The following is a 19,411-nucleotide window of genomic DNA, read 5'->3' on the forward strand; positions in this document are numbered from 1 at the left end:
GATGGTTTCTGACAGTTTGGGCAGAAATACTTCGGTTGTCCAAACCCACAGTTTCAGCTGTCCGGGTGGCTGGTCTCAGATGATCCCATTGGTGTTGTGTTGTGTGACAAAACTGCATGTGTTAGAATGGCCTTTTATTGTCCCCAGCACAAGGTGCACTTGTGTAATGAGCATGCTGTTTAATCAGCTTCTTGATATGCCACACGTGTCAGGTGGATGGATTATCTTGGCAAAGGAGAAATGCTCACTAACAGGGATGTAAACAACATTTGAGAGAAATAAGCTTTTTGTGCATATGGAACATTTCTGGGATCTTTTATTTCAGCTCATGAAACATGGATCAACACTTTACATGATACTTTTATATTTTTGTTCAGTATACATTAAATGCTCCTATGAACATGACACTTTGCTTGAACATATCAGCTTTTTGTCATTAACATATTTACACTTATTTCTGATGTTAAGCCAAATTTAGAATGGTATTATTATAGCGTCGTATGACTTATCCCTATTTCAAACATATACTATGATTATGTATTTATTACTTCGGCATCACCTTGTTAAAAGCTATTTTGAATAAGCAGAAGGTCTCATATAGAGTTCTGCTGAAGATAAGTGCATGGCTCATTTTATCTGTGTCACCCCGGGCGCACTGTAAACAGTGGACTGTTTGTGCTCATAACCTGCACTACAGCTAACGCAGCCACCCAGCAGTCCCCTAATGATTTGTCCCTGTTCGTGATCATTCGCTGAGGGCACCTGTCCCCTTTGGGTGGTCAGGTTGACTTACCTGCTGCCTCACCGCCCGGGAGGGAGGGGGGTAGTCACACGCAGCACACTGGCACAGCTGCCCCAGTTGGCTATTCCCAGATCCCAACCTGATTATTTAAAGAGCTCGAAAATCAGCTTTCACAGCTCAGGAGCAGCAGGGATGGCTGATTCATCAACACGTGGGTGAGTGTGTTTTTTCCTTCCCGTCAACAGTGTATTACAGCCAGCATGGCCTGTGTGGGTTTAATCTGAGCCCCAGTCCCCCTTCTCACGCCACACAGATTTTCAGGGACTGAATCGCCTGCTGGGTTGGTAGCTTAATTCCAGACCCCCCTCACCAGGGGCAGCATCCAACTGGGGTTTAATGATGGTGTGGGTGCACCTACACACACACGCACGCACACACACGTTGAATCAGACTGGAGTGTAATAGCATGGGCTTTAGAGAGTAGTCTCTGAATCGCTGTATCCCACCATCCCGGGGAACTGGGAGAGATAACTGGGAATAAATGGTGTCTGGGGCTCTGAGAACTGAGACTACCATGAGAGGAAAGCTGGCTTTCTGAACATGTCTAAGAGTATTTCACCTCTTTAATCTTCCACAGGCAAGGAGAGAATTACTCTTTAGTAGCTGCTTTGAAATATCTTTCCGGTGCTCCGGAGCTTTGAACACTGTGAATGAGTCTCAATTAACCCTGTGTGACTGTTGATGATATGTTGCCCTGTGGAAGTACAATAGTAAAGCACCAGGTGCTGTGGAGTCGTCATCGTGACCTCCCTCTGCCCCTGCTAGTGACTGCTGCTGTGAGGAATAACAATACAACCCTCTGCAGAGAATAATAAAAGCACCATACAGCTCACCCGTACAGTCATTCCTTGCACTAGCCTGTGGTACAAACTCCACCATCTAATTGGAAATATTTTCTTTTCAACACTCATTTTAATTGCTTTTGTGACTCTGTCACCTTTCTCCCCAGATAGACTAGAGACCGTGTTGAGGTAGCTCTAATGGTATCATAAAATAATCAGAATTGTAGACATTTATCCTGTTTAGAATGACCGGGAGCTATTTATGAAGTTATTTCTAGTTTCGTTCCCTGAGTCCTTGAGCAGAGAATGATTAGAAATATATTTAGGCTTTTAAAATCAAACTAAAGTGTGTCTCAAGGCCTATTTAAAAAATAATGATAGCTTGATAATTGTACCCACAATGGCTCAAACCAAATCTCACAGTGACAGACTCCATGAACTCAGCTATAATGGAACCTCCCTGGGAGTCGTTCAGTTGGTCTCTCCCACATAAAAGTTTTAGGTGTTGTAGTGCTGCCACCATGTCCAATTAACATACTTGGATGCCCATTCATTTTGAGTGGCTTTGGGACAGGTTGTATCTGTACTGTGGCAGACAGTCAGACATTTACAACCACACACTCAATACTTCACAGAACTGCCACTCTGAAACATATGGTCTCTCAAGAGCTACAGTATGCTGCACCAATAACTCTAATCTAACAGTACAATGCCTCAGTCAGTGTAAATAAACACTGCATTTCAAAGCAGTTACATAGGCTCAGCTAGGGGGACATGAGTACAGTTGTAGACTACTCTGGAATCTCATAAAGTGGGGCACCAACCAGTGGCGGTTTTAGACCATTTCAACTGGGGGGGCCAAGCTGGGGCCAGTTGTACTGTTAGAGGGGCCAGTTACATTAGACGTTATTGTTGTCATATCGTTTTCTTCACTGCATTGCAGGCATTAGCAGGCAAAAGACCATGTTCATAATCATCATCGTTGCCACTGTCTACTAACGGATGTAAAAAAAGAACGATAGAAAAAATTAGTTATGTAAAAATTATTTCATACTCTACATTTAGGGGGGCCACAAGGGGGTCCAAAATTGTTGTCACAGGGGCACTGCCCCCCCCCAGAACCGCTAGTGGCACCAACCCATCCCTTCTTTCCCTTGTGACCACCCAAGGGGAACCTAGCCTTGAGTTCCCCCAAGGACATTCACAAGAAGGTACTCAAAAGTGGGCCTCCTCTCTGTCTTCTCTTGGGGCGGGATGTTTCTGTGGCCTTTGTTTCTTTGGCCTTTGTGTATGCTATATGTGTGGGTTTGGTGTTGTGTGAGGGCCTCATGAGACTCCCTGGGTGGACACTGTTTTGACGGAGCGGAAAGGGAAAACTGGTGCTGTGTGCGCATGCTTGTGTGTGTGTGTGTGTGTGCGTGTGTGTGTGGGGGTGTCTGTGGGGGTGGTGGGGGACTCAGACGGGCCTGTGACGGCAGAGAGGATGAGACGGGCCGTACACCTGGAGTCAATAAAAAAATCTCGCTCCAATATCTAACACGAAGGGTCCAATAGGATCAGGGCCTGTCACAGACACTTAGAGGTTACATTTGTCACCGGGTTAAGAATGGAAAGTCCGCGCCATGCCCGTCTCCCAGAGTCCTTCCTGATTGATAGTCGCTCTATCAATCATACACAACAGACAGCCAACATGGGCCAGAGAGAGGCGAAACAGGCATACTGCACTATGGTGCAAGATTGGAAGTGTGGGGTATATTTCATCAGGAAATGAAATGACCAGTATCTTCCTACTGTATAGTAGAAACAGAAAATAAACTCCCAAACAAATTAGGGCTACATTAAGAGGCTTTGCAAACCATATCCCTAACACATATTATACACAATTATACTGTGGGCTACTGCACCATAGAATAATGGTGAGTTGAACAAAAATGGATTACAGTAGAAGAAATGAGAGTGCTGTAACCACAGAGATACAATATAAAGGTAGATTTACATTTTCTGGCTGCAACAAGGATGCAGCACAACTGCACACCTGTTCACTACAAACAAGACAGTAGGCAATCGATTCTAGTGGCATTTACATTAAGACATTCATCATACACCCTAAGCCGACGCCACTCAATGTACTTCTGTTCAGCATGTACAAGCTACACTCCCTGCAGATGTTTTGTTTCTTCTACCAAATGTGCTTTGTTGGAGGTTGTTAAACTGCATGAGCTTTACATGTGATTTAATAAATAATACATATTGTGTATGTCATAAATAAATAATGTTTAATTCAACAAATTTTAAGACAGAAAATCAACTAAATTAGCTATTGATATATCTCTCCAGCCGTGCACCACCGCTTCAGCCATTTGTCTTTCTTTGTGGAATTGGACTTATTTTCTCTGGTAACCGCTCCATCACTGGGAAACATGACAGCTCTATCAGGTCATTTGTCCACCGTTGTCTTTACTGATCCAGGTTCGTTAATTGAATTACTCACTGTAAGAGGGGAACAATGTAAATCAACAGAACTGACTCAGTTGACCAATTGAATTCATATCTGTTATAAATCAAAATGAATAAAATCAAATATTCGGCCGCATGGCATTTTGTTATGGTCAGTGATTTTATTGAATTCTAATTTAATTGAAAACGACAACAACGTGTAGCCTACTCACCAGGCACGAAGATAATTTTTGTAACATTTCGACCACTAATTGCCTGCTAAGATGCTAGCTAGCTAGCTAGCTAATCAGTTCAACGTCCAATTGCAAGTAGGCCTACAGCAACTGTTATATCACTTGATTAATTTACTTTATTTATGTTGAACATTATTTGATAATTGACATTATTTGGAGAAAAAAGTAAGCTCACAGCAATGTTTAGGAATCTTTAGCTACGTTTTTAGCTAGCTAGCTTAACATTATTTCTAGCTAGGTACAGTAGATACATTATTGCTACATGGGCAAATGCATACTTCTGCTACTTGCATAGCCCATATTGGATGGAAAATGTACTTAAACCACACATACTTGTAAGGTATAGAATGCCTTTATTGTATATCAATCAAATATCCAATTAATGTTGGCCAATATTGAGACATAGGGGTGTAATGCTAGCTAATCCAGCTGTGTTTCTGCATTATATTGCAGTGGAGCTGGCATTTGCCCCCCAGCTGGGGTATAATCATTAGTCCAAAATGTTTTGCAATGGAAACCGTAAACTCCAAATGGAAAAAGTTTTTGCAATGAAAATTTGTTTCCATTGGACAAATTCAGGTAGGTCCTCCCTGTTTCGTCTCGTTTGGTTCCTATTGAATACACCCATGGTAATGAATGTTTGAAGTGGAATGAGATATAACGTTATTGATAACAACCTAACGTAACTGACACTCAATAATTATTTGCACCTGAAGGATTGTGCATTTATTTAAGTTATAGAAATGAAGATATGATCTTTAATTGCTGATGCTGCTTGCTTGCCTATGAGCTTATGAGCCTTACATTGTTTGCTGCTTGCCACTTAGAAAATACTAGGCCTAGCCTAGCCAATAGTAGCTATGTCACAGTATCTAACGAAGGTGGTGCTCCTCCTCGGTCGGGCGGCGCTCGTTGTCACCGGCCTATTTGCTGCCACCGATCGTTGTTTCTGTGTCTTTTGGTTTTGTCTGTCTATGCCGCACCTGTTTTGTGTCTGTCATTAGTGGGGGGTTATTTGGTGTGTATTTTCAGTTGGGTTTCTCGTGCGGGATTGTTTGTCTACTCTAGACAGTTGCGAGTGTAGCTGTTTTTTTTAGCTGGTTATTGTCCATTGTATTGCCGGGCTGCGCCCGTGCGCTTTTTCCAGAGTGTTTATTTTTGGGAATGTGTTTTCCCCTGGCGGACTTCGTCACGCGCCCTGTGCCCTATGGCTATTGCGTTTTGCATTTATTATTAAAACACTGTTGCTCCGGCCCTCTGTCTCCTGCTCCTGATTCCACATCTCCACTGGTCCTAGACAGCCGTGACAAGCTAGCCTGCTTTGGCCTGCTAAGGCCACAATAGCCCAAGAATGCACTGTTAAGGAGTGTAGGTGAGCCTACTCCATTAATGTCTAAGGACCTTATATACTATGTTCAGAGGTAAACTGGCTCTTGCAGCCAAAACAGCCAAATACTCAATCTTAACATGAATCGATTCTCAATTGCGATATGGTTCTAGAAACATAAAGCCCTCTACTTTCATAATCACATCAGAATAATTTAACAAATACAATTACTGTACACTGTTTTAAACGGTTTGAAAGGTCCAATGCATTCAAAATCTCGATTTCCCTGAAATGTATTTCCACACTATGAGGTTGGAATAATAGTGTGAAATTGAGAAAATGATGATAGTGCCTTTTTAGTGTAAGAACTGTTTGAAAAGACTGCCTGAAATTTCAGCCTGTTTTAGTGGGATGGAGATTTGGCCTGCCTGACCAATAACAAAGACAGTTTCAAACCTCTTTGCCAAAAACAGCTAGTTCAGGTTAAATCTCCTTCCCGTTAGCCTTGTCCAATTAGTCCCCTCATTCAGACCACTCCCAGATACTCCTAGCTAAATTTTTGCTTGAGAAATTGCTGTTCACTAAAAAGCATTTTCTGTTTCTTTTGACCATTTTAAAATGGTCTAATATTATAGCATTCAACAGCCAATTAATTCACCAACATTAAAAGTAGGGTTGGAGTCAATTTGAATTGAAGGCAGTCAATTCAGGAAGTGATTGAATTTAAAATTCAAAAATGTAAAAACTTTTGAAACAAGCTTCTGCTTTTCAGTTAATTGAGAAGTAATTGAAAACAGATGACATTTGTTCAATTATTGATTTAGAATTTCAGTATATTATATGTGTTATTGTTTTTACCATCGGACCACTTTGGAAACATGCATTTTAATTAATACTGTCAAGTGATATCCTCTGGGTCCACATAGTGCATTTTGTTGTATATGTCTGTTGCCCAAAATAAATTCAATATTTCCCAAATTGACTGCATTTGTTCTATTAGAATTAAGCCCAACCCTGATTAAAAAGACCAAGACTCAAAAATTAGGCTACTGGTTGGTCAACTGCTGTCAATACTGTTCAAACAACCCATACACTAACTGTTCTGTGCTATGCAACGGACCATCTTATGTACAATTCCCATTATTGAAAGCAATATAAAGTCTCATATCTGCATCTCTGCCTTTTCCCTTAGAGTCCCACTGAACACTCATCATCATCTCAACCAGTCTTGAAAACACAAACACATTCTTTACTCTTATGGTAAGTTTTGCATTTATTTTGACATTCTTCAGTTCTACTGTATACTTAGGAGTCTTGTCCAAGTCAGCTTGTGGTGCATATATAGCTGGTAAAGGGTGTGTGGGAAGTAAGATAGCAACACTGTCCTTTGTGAGTCCACAGCGTATGAAGGGTATCTTTTGTGAACGTTCCACCAATAAATATGATTTATGACTTGGTAAAATGAATGTGACACAAACAAAAAATTCCATTTCATGGTCTCTGTAGGTATGAAAACATTGTATTATGCCCCATTTTGGGCCTTTACCAAGGGACACACCATCCTAGGCAACTGGAATGACTATGTGGTTTATGCCGAATGACACAACCACTCAGCATCAGTGTGAGAAATCCGTAAACTTTGTCTTTCTGTTAATTTCGCCCCCTGAAGATTCACAAGCCTACGCTTCGTAATAAGGTATGCCCCCCACATACACTCAAACTCACAAAAGTTGACAGGTTTTCAAATGCCAGCAGCACAATGTGCCCAGACAACCTTATCTCCCATGAGTCATCTTTAACTTGAAAAACTGCTTAGCAAAAAATGTATTTAAATTAAACTGCTTGCGTTAACATATTATCTGGTGGGTTCGATTAGATGTGCGTAATAACTTCTCACCAGCATTATTGTCTAACTATTACATACTGTAGCAAATCATAGTTTGAGCTCTGCAGTCGAGTAAACAGTCATTGACTTTTATTACATAGAGAATCCCATGGGACTCAAGCTTTATTAGCAATAGCTAACGCATACCAACAACTGTGTCATGTTGTATAAATGATTGGAGACAGGTGCAGGAATACATAATAGGGGTTTTAATACTCAACCCAAAAATACAACATGCCATGAAAAGGCACAGGGACAAAGCCCAAAACAAACACGTATACAAAAACACAGGGACGTAACCCAAACAAAAGATCGAGTTTAAACCTCTAATAAATACACGAGACGAGACACGCAAAATACAACATGGGACGAGACCTGCAATAACAAGTGCACAATACATGCAGCACGAAAGCCGAAATAACAAAGCACAGGTACTCACAGACCAACGGACATGGGAACAATAACCGACAAGACAATGGTGAACAGAGGGCACATATATAGAATTACCAATCAGGGGAAATGGGAAACCAGGTGTGTGTAATGAAACAGTTCAGTGACGCCTAGAGGCCGGTGACGTAGACCTCTGGAGCTGGTGCACGGAATGAGCAGCAGTACCGGGGGAATCCATGACAAACCGTCCCATTCAAATGAAAAACACCGGAGTATACCATATTTTCTGTTAAAATCATCTCAATTGAGAAATTCTCCAATGCATCAGAAAACATTGAATGCTGGAGAAGGAAAAAAACAGTGAGGTGTATTGTCTACTCAAGGGTAAAACCTTGACAAATAATTTGATGTACAATTATGATGAATGAATTGTATGGAAAATTAAAGAAAAACATTGAGGTGATTTATCAACTGGTATTTCAGTTCTAATCAGAATTCTCACCTGTAAAAGCTCTGTAAAAGCAACACGGTGCTAATGAGCCCTCTTCCCCAGTGCCACATGAGCCAAGATTTTCTAGCCAGCCCCAAGTTAATGAGCTGTTGATTTCTTGGGTAAATGTTCTCTCAAGCCATGACTAAGCTGCCTTTCACAATGAACCCAGTATTATCTCATGAATGGGAGGTCTTTACCTACACATCACACAGACATACACACACACACACACAAACAAACACACAAACAAACAAACAAACACACACACACACACACACACACAATGTGCGCAAGCACACAGACACATAATCTATCAATCCATAAGCCTGAACACTGAAAACAGTCTTAGTTCACCCAAATTGCAAAATTACTTATTAGTTTCCTTACCCTGCAAGGAGTCAATGGACAACTTTTGGCAGCAATCCATGCTTTGGTTTTATTTCCCTGGCACTGTTTCCAAATGCTAACGTTTTAGCATTTGTGGCACAAATCCAATGCAAGTCATGGTAGCAGGTTGGCATTTATTGGGTTGACTCAAGTACTGGAGCCAGCTCTACATGATAGGCACAGTGACAAGGTCATACAAAATGTTAAACCTGAGCCTTAACCCTAACCTTAACCACACTGCTCACCTTATCCCTAACCCTAACCTTAAATTAAGACCAAAAAGCAAATTGACTGAACCAGGTTTTCCTCTAGGATTTTGCCTGTGCTTATCTCCATTCTGTTTATTTTTTTTATCCTGAAAAACTCCATAGTCCTTACCGATTACAAGCATACCAATAACATGATGCAGCCACCACTATGCTAGAAACAATGTAGAGTGGTAAACAGTAATGTGTTGTATTGGATTTTCCCCAAACATAACACTTTGTATTCACGACATGAAGTTAATTGCTTTGCCACATTTTTGGGGGTATTACTTTAGTACCTGTTGCAAACAGGATGCATGTTTTTGAATATTTGTATATTCTACAGGCTTCCTTCTTTTCACTCTGTCAATTAGGTTAGTATTATGGAGTAACTACAATGTTGTTGATCCATCCTCACTTTTATCCTATTACAGCCACTAAACTCTGTAATTGTTTTAAAGTCACCATTGGAGAAATCCCTGAGCGGTTTCCTTCCTCTGCGTCAACTGAGTTAGGAAGGACACTTTGTAGTCACTGGGTGTATTGATACACCATCCAAAGTGTAATTGATAACTTCACCATGCGCAAAGGGATATTCAGTGTTTGCTTTTTTATTTTTTATCCATCTACCAATAGGTGCAAGGCATTGGAAAACCTCCCTGGTCTTTGTGGTTGAATCTGTGCTTGAAATTCACTGTTCGACTGAGGGACCGTACAGATATGACCAAAAGTACGTGGTTGAACATCTAATTCCAAAATTGTTAAGATTTCCTTTCACTGGAACTAAGGGGCCTAGCCCGAACCATGAAAAACATCACCAGACCATTATTCCTCCTACACCAAACTTTACAGTTGGCACTATGCATTGGAGCAAGTAGCGTTCTCCTGGCATCCGCCAAACCCAGATTTGTTCGTTGGACTGCCAGAAGGTGAAGTGTGATTCATCACTCCAGAGAACGCGTTTCCACTTCTCCAGTGTCCAATGGCGGTGAGGTTTACACCACTCCAGCCGATGCTTGGCATTGCGTAAGGTGATTTAAGGCGTATGTGGCAGCTTGGCCATGGAAATCCTATCATGAATCTCCCGACGAACAATTCTTGTGCTGACGTTACTTCCAGAGACCGTTTGGAACTCGGTAGTGAGTGTTGCAACCGAGGACAGTGAGTGTTGCAACTGGTCAAAAGTTTTATTTCACCTTTATTTAACCAGGTAGGCTGGTTACAATTGCGACCTGGCCAAGATAAAGCAAAGCAGTGTGACACAGACAACAACACAGAGTTACACATGGAGTAAACAATAAACAAGCCAATAACACAATAAACAAGTCAATGACACAGTAGAAAAAAAGAAAGTCTATATACAGTGTGTGCAAAAGGCATGAGGAGGCAGGCAATAAATAGGTCATAGGAGCGAATAATTGCAATTTAGCAGATTAACACTGGAGGGATAAATGAGCATATGATGATTTGCAAGTAGAAATACTGGTGTGCAAAAGAGCAGAGCAGAAAAGTAAATAAAATAAAAATGAGGTAGGTAGATTGGGTGGGTGGGCAATTTACAGATGGACTACGTACAGCTGCAGCAATTGGTTAGCAGCTCAGGTAGCTGATATTTAAAGTTGGTGAGGGAAATAAAAGTCTCCAACTTCAGCGATTTTTGCAATTCGTTCCAGTCACTGGCAGCAGAGAACTGGAAGGAAAGGCGGCCAAATGAGGTGTTGGCTTTGGGGATGATCAGTGAGATATACCTGCTGGAACGTGTGCTACGGGTGGGTGTTGTTATCATGACCAGTGAACTGAGATAAGGCGGAGCTTTACCTAGCATAGACTTATACATATACATTTTACATTTACGTCATTTAGCAGACGCTCTTATCCAGAGTGACTTACAAATTGGTGCATTCACCTTATGATATCCAGTGGAACAACCACTTTACAATAGTACATCTATATCTTTTTTTGGGGGGGAGGGTGGGGGGGGGTTAGAAGGATTACTTAATCCTATCCCAGGTATTCCTTAAAGAGGTGGGGTTTCAGGTGTCTCCGGAAGGTGGTGATTCATTCCGCTGTCCTGGTGTCGTGAGGGAGCTTGTTCCACCATTGGGGTGCCAGAGCAGCGAACAGTTTTGACTGGGCTGAGTGGGAACTGTGCTTCCGCAGAGGTAGGGAGGCGAGCAGGCCAGAGGTGGATGAACGCAGTGCCCTTCTTTGGGTGTAGGGACTGATCAGAGCCTGAAGGTACGGAGGTGCCGTTCCCCTCACAGCTCCGTAGGCAAGCACCATGGTCTTGTAGCAGATGCGAGCTTCAACTGGAAGCCAGTGGAGTGTGCGGAGGAGCGGGGTGACGTGAGAGAACTTGGGAACGTTGAACACCAGACGGGCTGCGGCGTTCTGGATGAGTTGTAGTGGTTTAATGGCACAGGCAGGGAGCCCCGCCAACAGCAAGTTGCAGTAATCCAGACGGGAGATGACAAGTGCCTGGATTAGGACCTGCGCCGCTTCCTGTGTGAGGCAGGGTCGTACTCTGCGAATGTTGTGGAGCATGAACCTACAGGATCGGGTCACCGCCTTGATGTTAGCGGAGAACGACAGGGTGTTGTCCAGGGTCACGCCAAGGCTCTTAGCACTCTGGGAGGAGGACACAATGGAGTTGTCAACCGTGATGGCGAGATCATGGAACGGGCAGTCCTTCCCCGGGAGGAAGAGCAGCTCCGTCTTGCCGAGGTTCAGCTTGAGGTGATGATCCGTCATCCACACTGATATGTCTGCCAGACATGCAGAGATGCGATTCGCCACCTGGTTATCAGAAGGGGGAAAGGAGAAGATTAATTGTGTGTCGTCTGTGTAGCAATGATAGGATAGACCATGTGAGGATATGACAGAGCCAAGTGACTTGGTGTATAGCGAGAATAGGAGAGGGCCTAGAACTGAGCCCTGGGGGGACACCAGTGGTGAGAGCACGTGGTGCGGAGACGGATTCTCGCCACGCCACCTGGTAGGAGTGACCTGTCAGGAAGGACGCAATCCAAGAGTGAGCCGCGCCGGAGATGCCCAACTCGGAGAGGGTGGAGAGGAGGATCTGATGGTTCACAGTATCAAAGGCAGCAGATAGGTCTAGATGACCTAGAGCCAGTGGGTCTGGCGACAAATATGTAGCGAGGGCCAGGCAACTAGAGCATACAGGTCGCAGTGGTGGGTGGTATAAGGTGATTTTGTAACAAAACGGTTGGCACTGTGATAGACCGCATCCAGTTTGCTGAGTAGAGTAATGGAAGCTATTTTGTAGATGACATCGCCGAAGTCGAGGATCGGTAGGATAGTCTGGTGGCGTGAGTGAAGGAGGCTTTGTTGCGAAATAGAAATCAGATTCTAGATTTGATTTTGGATTGGAGATGTTTAATATGAGTCTGGAAGGAGAGTTTACAGTCTAACCAGACACCTAGGTATTTATAGTTGTCCACATATTCTAGGTCAGAAGCGTCCAGGGTGGTGATGCTAGCCGGGCGGGCAGGTGCGGGCAGCGAACGGTTGAAAAGCATGCATTTGGTTATACTAGCATTTAAGAGCAGTTGGAGGCCACAGAAGGAGTGTTGTATGGCATTGAAGCTCGTTTGGAGGTTTGTTAGCACAGTGTCCAAGGAAGGGCCAGAAGTATAGAGAATGGTGTGGTCTGCGTAGAGGTGGATCAGGGAATCGCCCGCAGCAAGAGCGACATCATTGATATATACAGAGAAAAGAGTCGGCCCGAGAATTGAACCCTGTGGTACCCCCATAGAGACTGCCAGAGGTCCGAACAACATGCCCTCCGATTTGACACATTGAACTCTGTCTGTAAAGTAGTTGGTGAACCAGGCGAGGCAGTCATTAGAAAAACCAAGGCTATTGAGTCTGCCGATAAGAATACGGTGATTGACAGAGTCGAAAGCCTTGGCCAGGTCGATGAAGTACTGTCTTTTATCGTTGGCGGTTATGACATCGTTTAGTACCTTGAGCGTGGCTGAGGTGCACCCGTGACCGGCTCGGAAACCGGATTTCACAGCGTAGAAGGTACGGTGGGATTCGAATTGATCAGTGATCTGTTTATTAACTTGGCTTTCGAAGACTTTAGATAGGCAGGGCAGGATGGAAATAGGTCTGTAACAGTTTGGGTCTAGGGTGTCACCCCCTTTGAAGAGGGGATGACCGCGGCAGCTTTCCAATCTTTAGGGATCTCGGACGATACGAAAGAGAGGTTGAACAGGCTGGTAATAGGGGTTTCAACAATGGCGGCGGATAGTTTTAGAAAGAGAGGGTCCAGATTGTCTAGCCCAGCTGATTTGTACGGGTCCAGGTTTTGCAGCTCTTTCAGAACATCTGCTATCTGGATTTGGGTGAAGGAGAAGCTGGGGAGGCTTGGGGGAGTAGCTGCGGGGAGGGGGGGGCGGAGCTGTTGGCCGGGGTTGGAGTAAGCAGGAGGAAGGCATGGCCAGCCGTTGAGAAATGCTTATTGAAATCTTCGATTATCATGGATTTATCGGTGGTGACCGTGTTACCTAGCCTCAGTGCAGTGGGCAGCTGGGCGGAGGTGCTCTTGTTCTCCATGGACTTTACAATGTCCCAAAACTTTTTGGAGTTAGAGCTACAGGATGCAAATTTCTGCTTGAAAAAGCTAGCCTTTGCTTTCCTGACTGACTGCGTGTATTGGTTCCTGACTTCCCTGAACAGTTGCATATCGCAGGGACTTTTCGATGCTATTGCAGTCCGCCACAGGATGTTTGTGTGCTGGTCAAGGGCAGTCAGGTCTGGAGTGAACCAAGGGCTATATCTGTTCTTAGTTCTGCATTTTTTGAACAGGGCATGCTTATCTAAGATGGTGAGGAAATTACTTTTAAAGAATGACCAGGCATCCTCGACTGACGGGATGAGGTCAATATCCTTCCGGGATACCCGGGCCAGGTCGATTAGAAAGGCCTGCTCGTAGAAGTGTTTTAGGGAGCGTTTGACAGTGATGAGGGGTGGTTGTTTGACCGCAGACCCATAGTGGATACAGGCAATGAGGCAGTGATCGCTGAGATCCTGACTGAAAACAGCGAAGGTGTATTTGGAGGGCAAGTTGGTCAGGATAATGTCTATGAGGGTGCCCATGTTTACGGATTTAGGGTTGTACCTGGTGGATTCCTTGATAATTTGTGTCAGATTGAGGGCATCTAGCTTAGATTGTAGGACTGCCGGGATGTTAAGCATATCACAGTTTAGGTCACCTAACAGAACGAACTCTGAGGCTAGATGGGGGGCGATCAATTCACAAATGTTGTCCAGGGCACAGCTGGGAGCGGAGGGGGGGCGATAGCAGGAGGCAATAGTGAGAGACTTACTTCTGGAGAGATTAATTTTTAAAATTAGATGTTCGAACTGTTTGGGTATAGACCTGGAAACATCTGACCTCTGTGATTGCCAACAAGGGTTTTGCCACCAAGTACTAAGTCATGTTTTGCAGAGGGGTCAAATACTTATTTCCCTCATTAAATTCCAAATCAATTTCTAGCTTTTTTTACATGCGTTTTTCTGGATTTTTTTGTTGTTATTCTGTCTCTCACTGTTCAAATTAACCTACCATTAAAATTATAGACTGATAATTTCTTTGTCAGTGGGCAAACATACAAAATCAGCAGGGGATCAAATACTTTTTTCCCTCACTGTAGGGAGGCGGCTTCTGATGTTGACATGCATGAAACCAAGGCTTTTTCGATCACAGAAGTCAACAAATGAGGGTGCCTGGGGACACGCAGGGCCTGGGTTTACCTCTACGTCACCCGAGGAACAGATGAGGAGTAGGATGAGGGTACGGCTAAAGGCTATCAAAACTGGTCGCCTAGAGCGTTGGGGAAAAAGAATAAAAGGAGCAGATTTCTAGGCGTGGTAGAATAGATTCAGGGCATAATGTGCAGACAGGGGTATGGTGGGGTGCGGGTACAGCGGAGGTAAGCCCAGGCACTGAGTGATGATAAGATAGGTTGTATCTCTGGACATGCTGGTTATAAATGGGTGAGGTCACCACATGTGTGGGAGGTGGGACAAAGGAGGCATCAGAGGTATGATGAGTGGAACTAGGGGCTCCATTGTAAACTAAAACAATGATAACTAACCTAAACAACAGTATACAAGGAATATTGACATTTGAGAGAGACATACAGCGAGGCATAAAGTAATCACAGGTGTTGATTGGGAGAGCTAGCTAGACAACAACGGGTGAGACAGCAACAGCTGATCAGCTAAAACAACAACAACAGGTAAAATGGCGATGACTCGGCAGAGAGGGTCGGTTAACTACACACAGAGCCTGAGTTCGCGGCTGGGGCCGACAGATAAACAAATAATAAACAGAATGGAGTACCGTGATTAATGGACAGTCCAGCAGGCATCAGCTATGTAGCCAAGTGATCATAAGGTCCAGGGGGCAGCAATAGATGGAGTAGTCGCTACTACGTTAGCACGCGTGCGACACGCCGTTTAAAGTTAGTAGCCCGGGGCTAGTAGAAGCGTCTGCTCCGACATCCGACGGAGGCAGGCTGAAGGCACAGCGGATGGAGTATTCGTCGGCAGACCAGTCGTGGTGGTGCGGCGGGGCGCCGTGTCGACAAAGGATCCAAGCCAGATGGCGAAAGAGGTATTGTAGTTGTAGTAATTTAGTTTGCTAGCCGGGAGATGCGCCTGGCTCACGGCTAACCAGGTGCTAGCTTCGGGGCCGGGGCATTAGCCACTATAGCCACTCGGTAGCAGCGGTGATCCGGTGCCAAGGTCCAGAGCTTACGGCGAGGATCCGGTGGAGTAGTGGGTTCTAGCCGTGTTTGGGTGGAGTCCGGGTGAACAACTGAGTAGGCCGGGAGGTGGGCCTCAGGGATAGGGTTATTCAAGGGATATTTTTTATTTTTACTATTTTATACATTGTAGAATAATAGTGAAGACATCAAAACTATGAAATAACACATATGGAATCATGTAGTAACAAAAAAGTGTTAAACAAGATTATATTCTTCAAATAGCCAAAATTTGCCTTGATGACAGCTTTGTATGCGCTTGGTGTTCTCTCAACCAGCTTCACCTGGAATGCTTTTCCAACTGTCTTGAAGGAGTTCCCGCATATGCTGAGTACTTGTTGGCTCAGCATATGTGGGAACCCTCTCAATTTGGTTGAGTGCGGGGGATTGTGGAGGCCAGGTCATCTGATGCTGCACTCCATCACTCTACTTCTTGGTAAAATAGCCCTTACATAGCCTGGAGGTGTGTTGGGTCATTGTCCTGTTGAAAAACAAATGATAGTCCCACTAAGCCCAAACCAGATGGGATGGCGTATGGCTGTAGAATGCTGTGGTAGCCATGCTGGTTAGGTGTGCCTTGAATTCTAAATAAATCACAGACAGTGTCACCAGCAAAGCACCCCCACACCATAACACCTCCTCCTCCATGCCTTACGGTGGGAAATACACATGCAGAGATCATCTGGCGGATCAAGACACGGCGGTTGGAACCAAAAATCTCAAATTTGTACTCATCAGACCAAAGGACAAATTTCCACCGGTCTGATGTCCATTGCTCGTGTTTCTTGGCCCAAGCAAGTCTCTTCTTATTATTGGTGTGCTTTAGTAGTGGTTTCTTTGCAGCAATTCGACCATGAAGGCCTGATTCACTCAGTCTCCTCTGAGCAGTTGATATTGAGATGTGTCTGTTACTTGGAACTCTGTGAAGCATTTATTTGGGCTGCAATTTCTGAGGCTGGTAACTGTACTGAACTTATCCTCTGCAGCAGAGGTAACTCTGGGTCTTCCTTTCCTGTGGTGGTCCTCATGAGAGCCAGTTTCATCATAGCGCTTGATGGTTTTTGAAACTGCACTTGGAGAAACTTTCAAAGTTCTTCACATTTTCCGTATTGACTGACCTTCATATCTTAAAGTAATGATGGGACTGTCGTTTCTCTTTGCTTCTTTGAGCTGTTCTTGCCATAATATGGACTTGGTCTTTTACCAAATAGGGCTATCTTCTGTATACCACTACCTTGTCACAACACAACTGATTGACTCAAACGCATTAAGAAGGAAAGAAATTCCTCAAATTAAGTTTTAAGAAGGCACACCTGTTAATTGAAATGCATTCCAGGTGACTACCTCATGAAGCAGGTTGAGAGAATGCTAAGAGTGTGCAAAGCTGTCATCAAGGCAAAGGGTGGCTACTTTGAAGAATCTCAAATATAAAATATGTTTTGATTTGTTTAACACTTTTTTGGTTACTACATGATTTCATGTGTTAATTCATTTTTGGTTATTTCATAGTTTTGATGTCTTCACTATTATTCTACAATGTAAAAATAGTAAAAATGAAGAAAACCCCCTGAATGAGTAGGTTGTCTAAAACCTTTGACCGGTAGTATATATATACTTTTTCTTTTACTGGATCTGATGGTCAATCTGAGGAGAAGGAGGGAGCAGTGGTGAGGCTGCCTCTCACCCTACTCACCGTCCCTCTGCACTCCCTCTCTCCCTCCGCTGAGAAAAGGGGACATAGTCTTCAAGCTGATGGCAAAACTCAGTCGCTCTTCCGCCGAAGTCGGCTCCTCTCCTTGTTCGGGCGGCGTTCAGCGATCGACGTCACCGGCTTTCTAGCCTTCGCCGCTCCATTTTTCTATTATCCATTTGTCTTGTCTTGTTTCCATACACACCTGGTTATCATTTCCCCAATCAATCTACTTGTATTTAACCCTCTGTTTCCCATCATGTTTTGTGTGTAATTGTTTAATGTTTTTCGTGGTGTTTGATTTACGCGTTTTACTTTGGTTATGTTCCGTGGTTTTGAGCGCATTTTTATTTATGTAGTGCTCTCGTATTTTGGAACTATAATAAAGTGCGCTTGGTTACATTTCGCTTCTCTCCTGCACCTGACTCCTTCTCTCATACACCCGATATTGACAGTCGCACTGCATTACTTCAGCCTCATCCACCAATTCATGTTGTTACTCCTATGACCAGATAAAGTGAAATATTCCTCTATATTAAAAAAAGGTACAAGCTTAGCGAAACACTTTTCTATACTCATTCATTGCAGCTGCATTGCTGGTTGTAGCGTGAGTGGAAGTAGGGAGAACGTGAATTTTATGGCTTATAAAGGTGTTGAATAAAGTGTTGCCAGCGCTGAATAACAATTTAAACGAGAATTTACTCAGAAAACAGCAGCTCTCTCACAGTATCAACTTTGCTGTGCATTCAAGGCTTCATTTTACAGTCTATGGCTCAAGGAATCTATGCAGACACGGTGATCCGAGCTATCTGATTGGCCAGCGGTACGCTTGTAGGTGCACTTGATTTGCTCTCTGGGCCTGCCAGATAGGCGGAGGTCTACCTTCAGACACATGAAATGGTTCAAAATGGGAACACGTTGCCTTCCTGGCACTAGGGCTGCTGAATCAAGTGCACCTACCGCAACAGTGCACAAATAAATAAATAAAAATAGGAACACTTTATCATTGGGTTTTTTACAGAAATGTTTGGTGATCTTCTAGGAATGCCTTGGAGATCGACCAGTCGTGACCACTGCCCTAAAGAATCTCAAATTGATTATGTAGCACAAAAAAAGTTATTTCTAGGGGATTTTGACATGATGTGCGAAAAATGCTAATATAAGTAGGCTACCATGACTTGCATTGTGAGTGTGATTTGTAATCCCTCTCTCCCTCTACAGGCAAATTAGTGGCAATTGCAGTCATCGACTAGAAGGACCCGACAGTGGAAAGCGGCAGTGTGTCCTGACTCCTGTGTGATCATTAACACATAGATGGCATCGCCATGGACCCCTTGCTTTCCTTCCTGCATGCTTATTTACTTCCTGTTATAGTATTAATGGTGTTGTGTGGCAAGGCCTTATTATTGTAGTAAGCAGGAACCAACACTAATCCAATATAATGAGCCAGTGCACTAATATGAATCTGTAAGAGATGCAATTATTGGAATGGGGGTGGGTATCACAAGTAGATTTTACAAATAAGCCGTTTTCTGCACAACATTACCAAGAATAAAATTCTCCCAAGAATACTCTAGAATTCTGTCACATTGTGTCAACGTATTTGTAATGAGGTGTCATTTCCTTGTATTTCCCATCTTATCAATGGTATATTACGTATCTATTATATGCCTAAACATTGACTAATATATAGCTTTTTTGTGAAGACCAATATTGTTCATGGGTCTATTCACAGACGCTCGAATAGGGTAGTGGTGATGGACTGAGCTGCATCTATTGAACAGTGCTGATAGTTTCCAAAGCATATGGCAGATAGACCAGAGTAAAACCTCCACTAAGTTACTACCTTTCATCTCAGAGCCAGACATCCATCTCAGTCAGAACTCAGAACTTCAGAAGTTACAACGCTAGTGTGCCATCCCA

The 19,411-nt window shown here is 43.6% G+C and overlaps 1 long non-coding RNA gene across 1 annotated transcript; it reads left to right on the forward strand.

Annotated features, from left to right (window-relative positions):
• The first annotated feature begins 760 nt into the window (after nt 1–760).
• LOC106590079 (uncharacterized) lies at nt 761–19,026 on the forward strand. The gene is made up of 3 exons (XR_001325007.1): nt 761–957; nt 6,794–6,861; nt 18,710–19,026. It is a non-coding gene; the product is annotated as an uncharacterized lncRNA (long non-coding RNA).
• The last annotated feature ends 385 nt before the right edge of the window (nt 19,027–19,411 follow it).

Source organism: Salmo salar, chromosome ssa29 (genome assembly GCF_905237065.1).
Source record: "Salmo salar chromosome ssa29, Ssal_v3.1, whole genome shotgun sequence".
Lineage (NCBI taxonomy): Eukaryota > Metazoa > Chordata > Actinopteri > Salmoniformes > Salmonidae > Salmo > Salmo salar.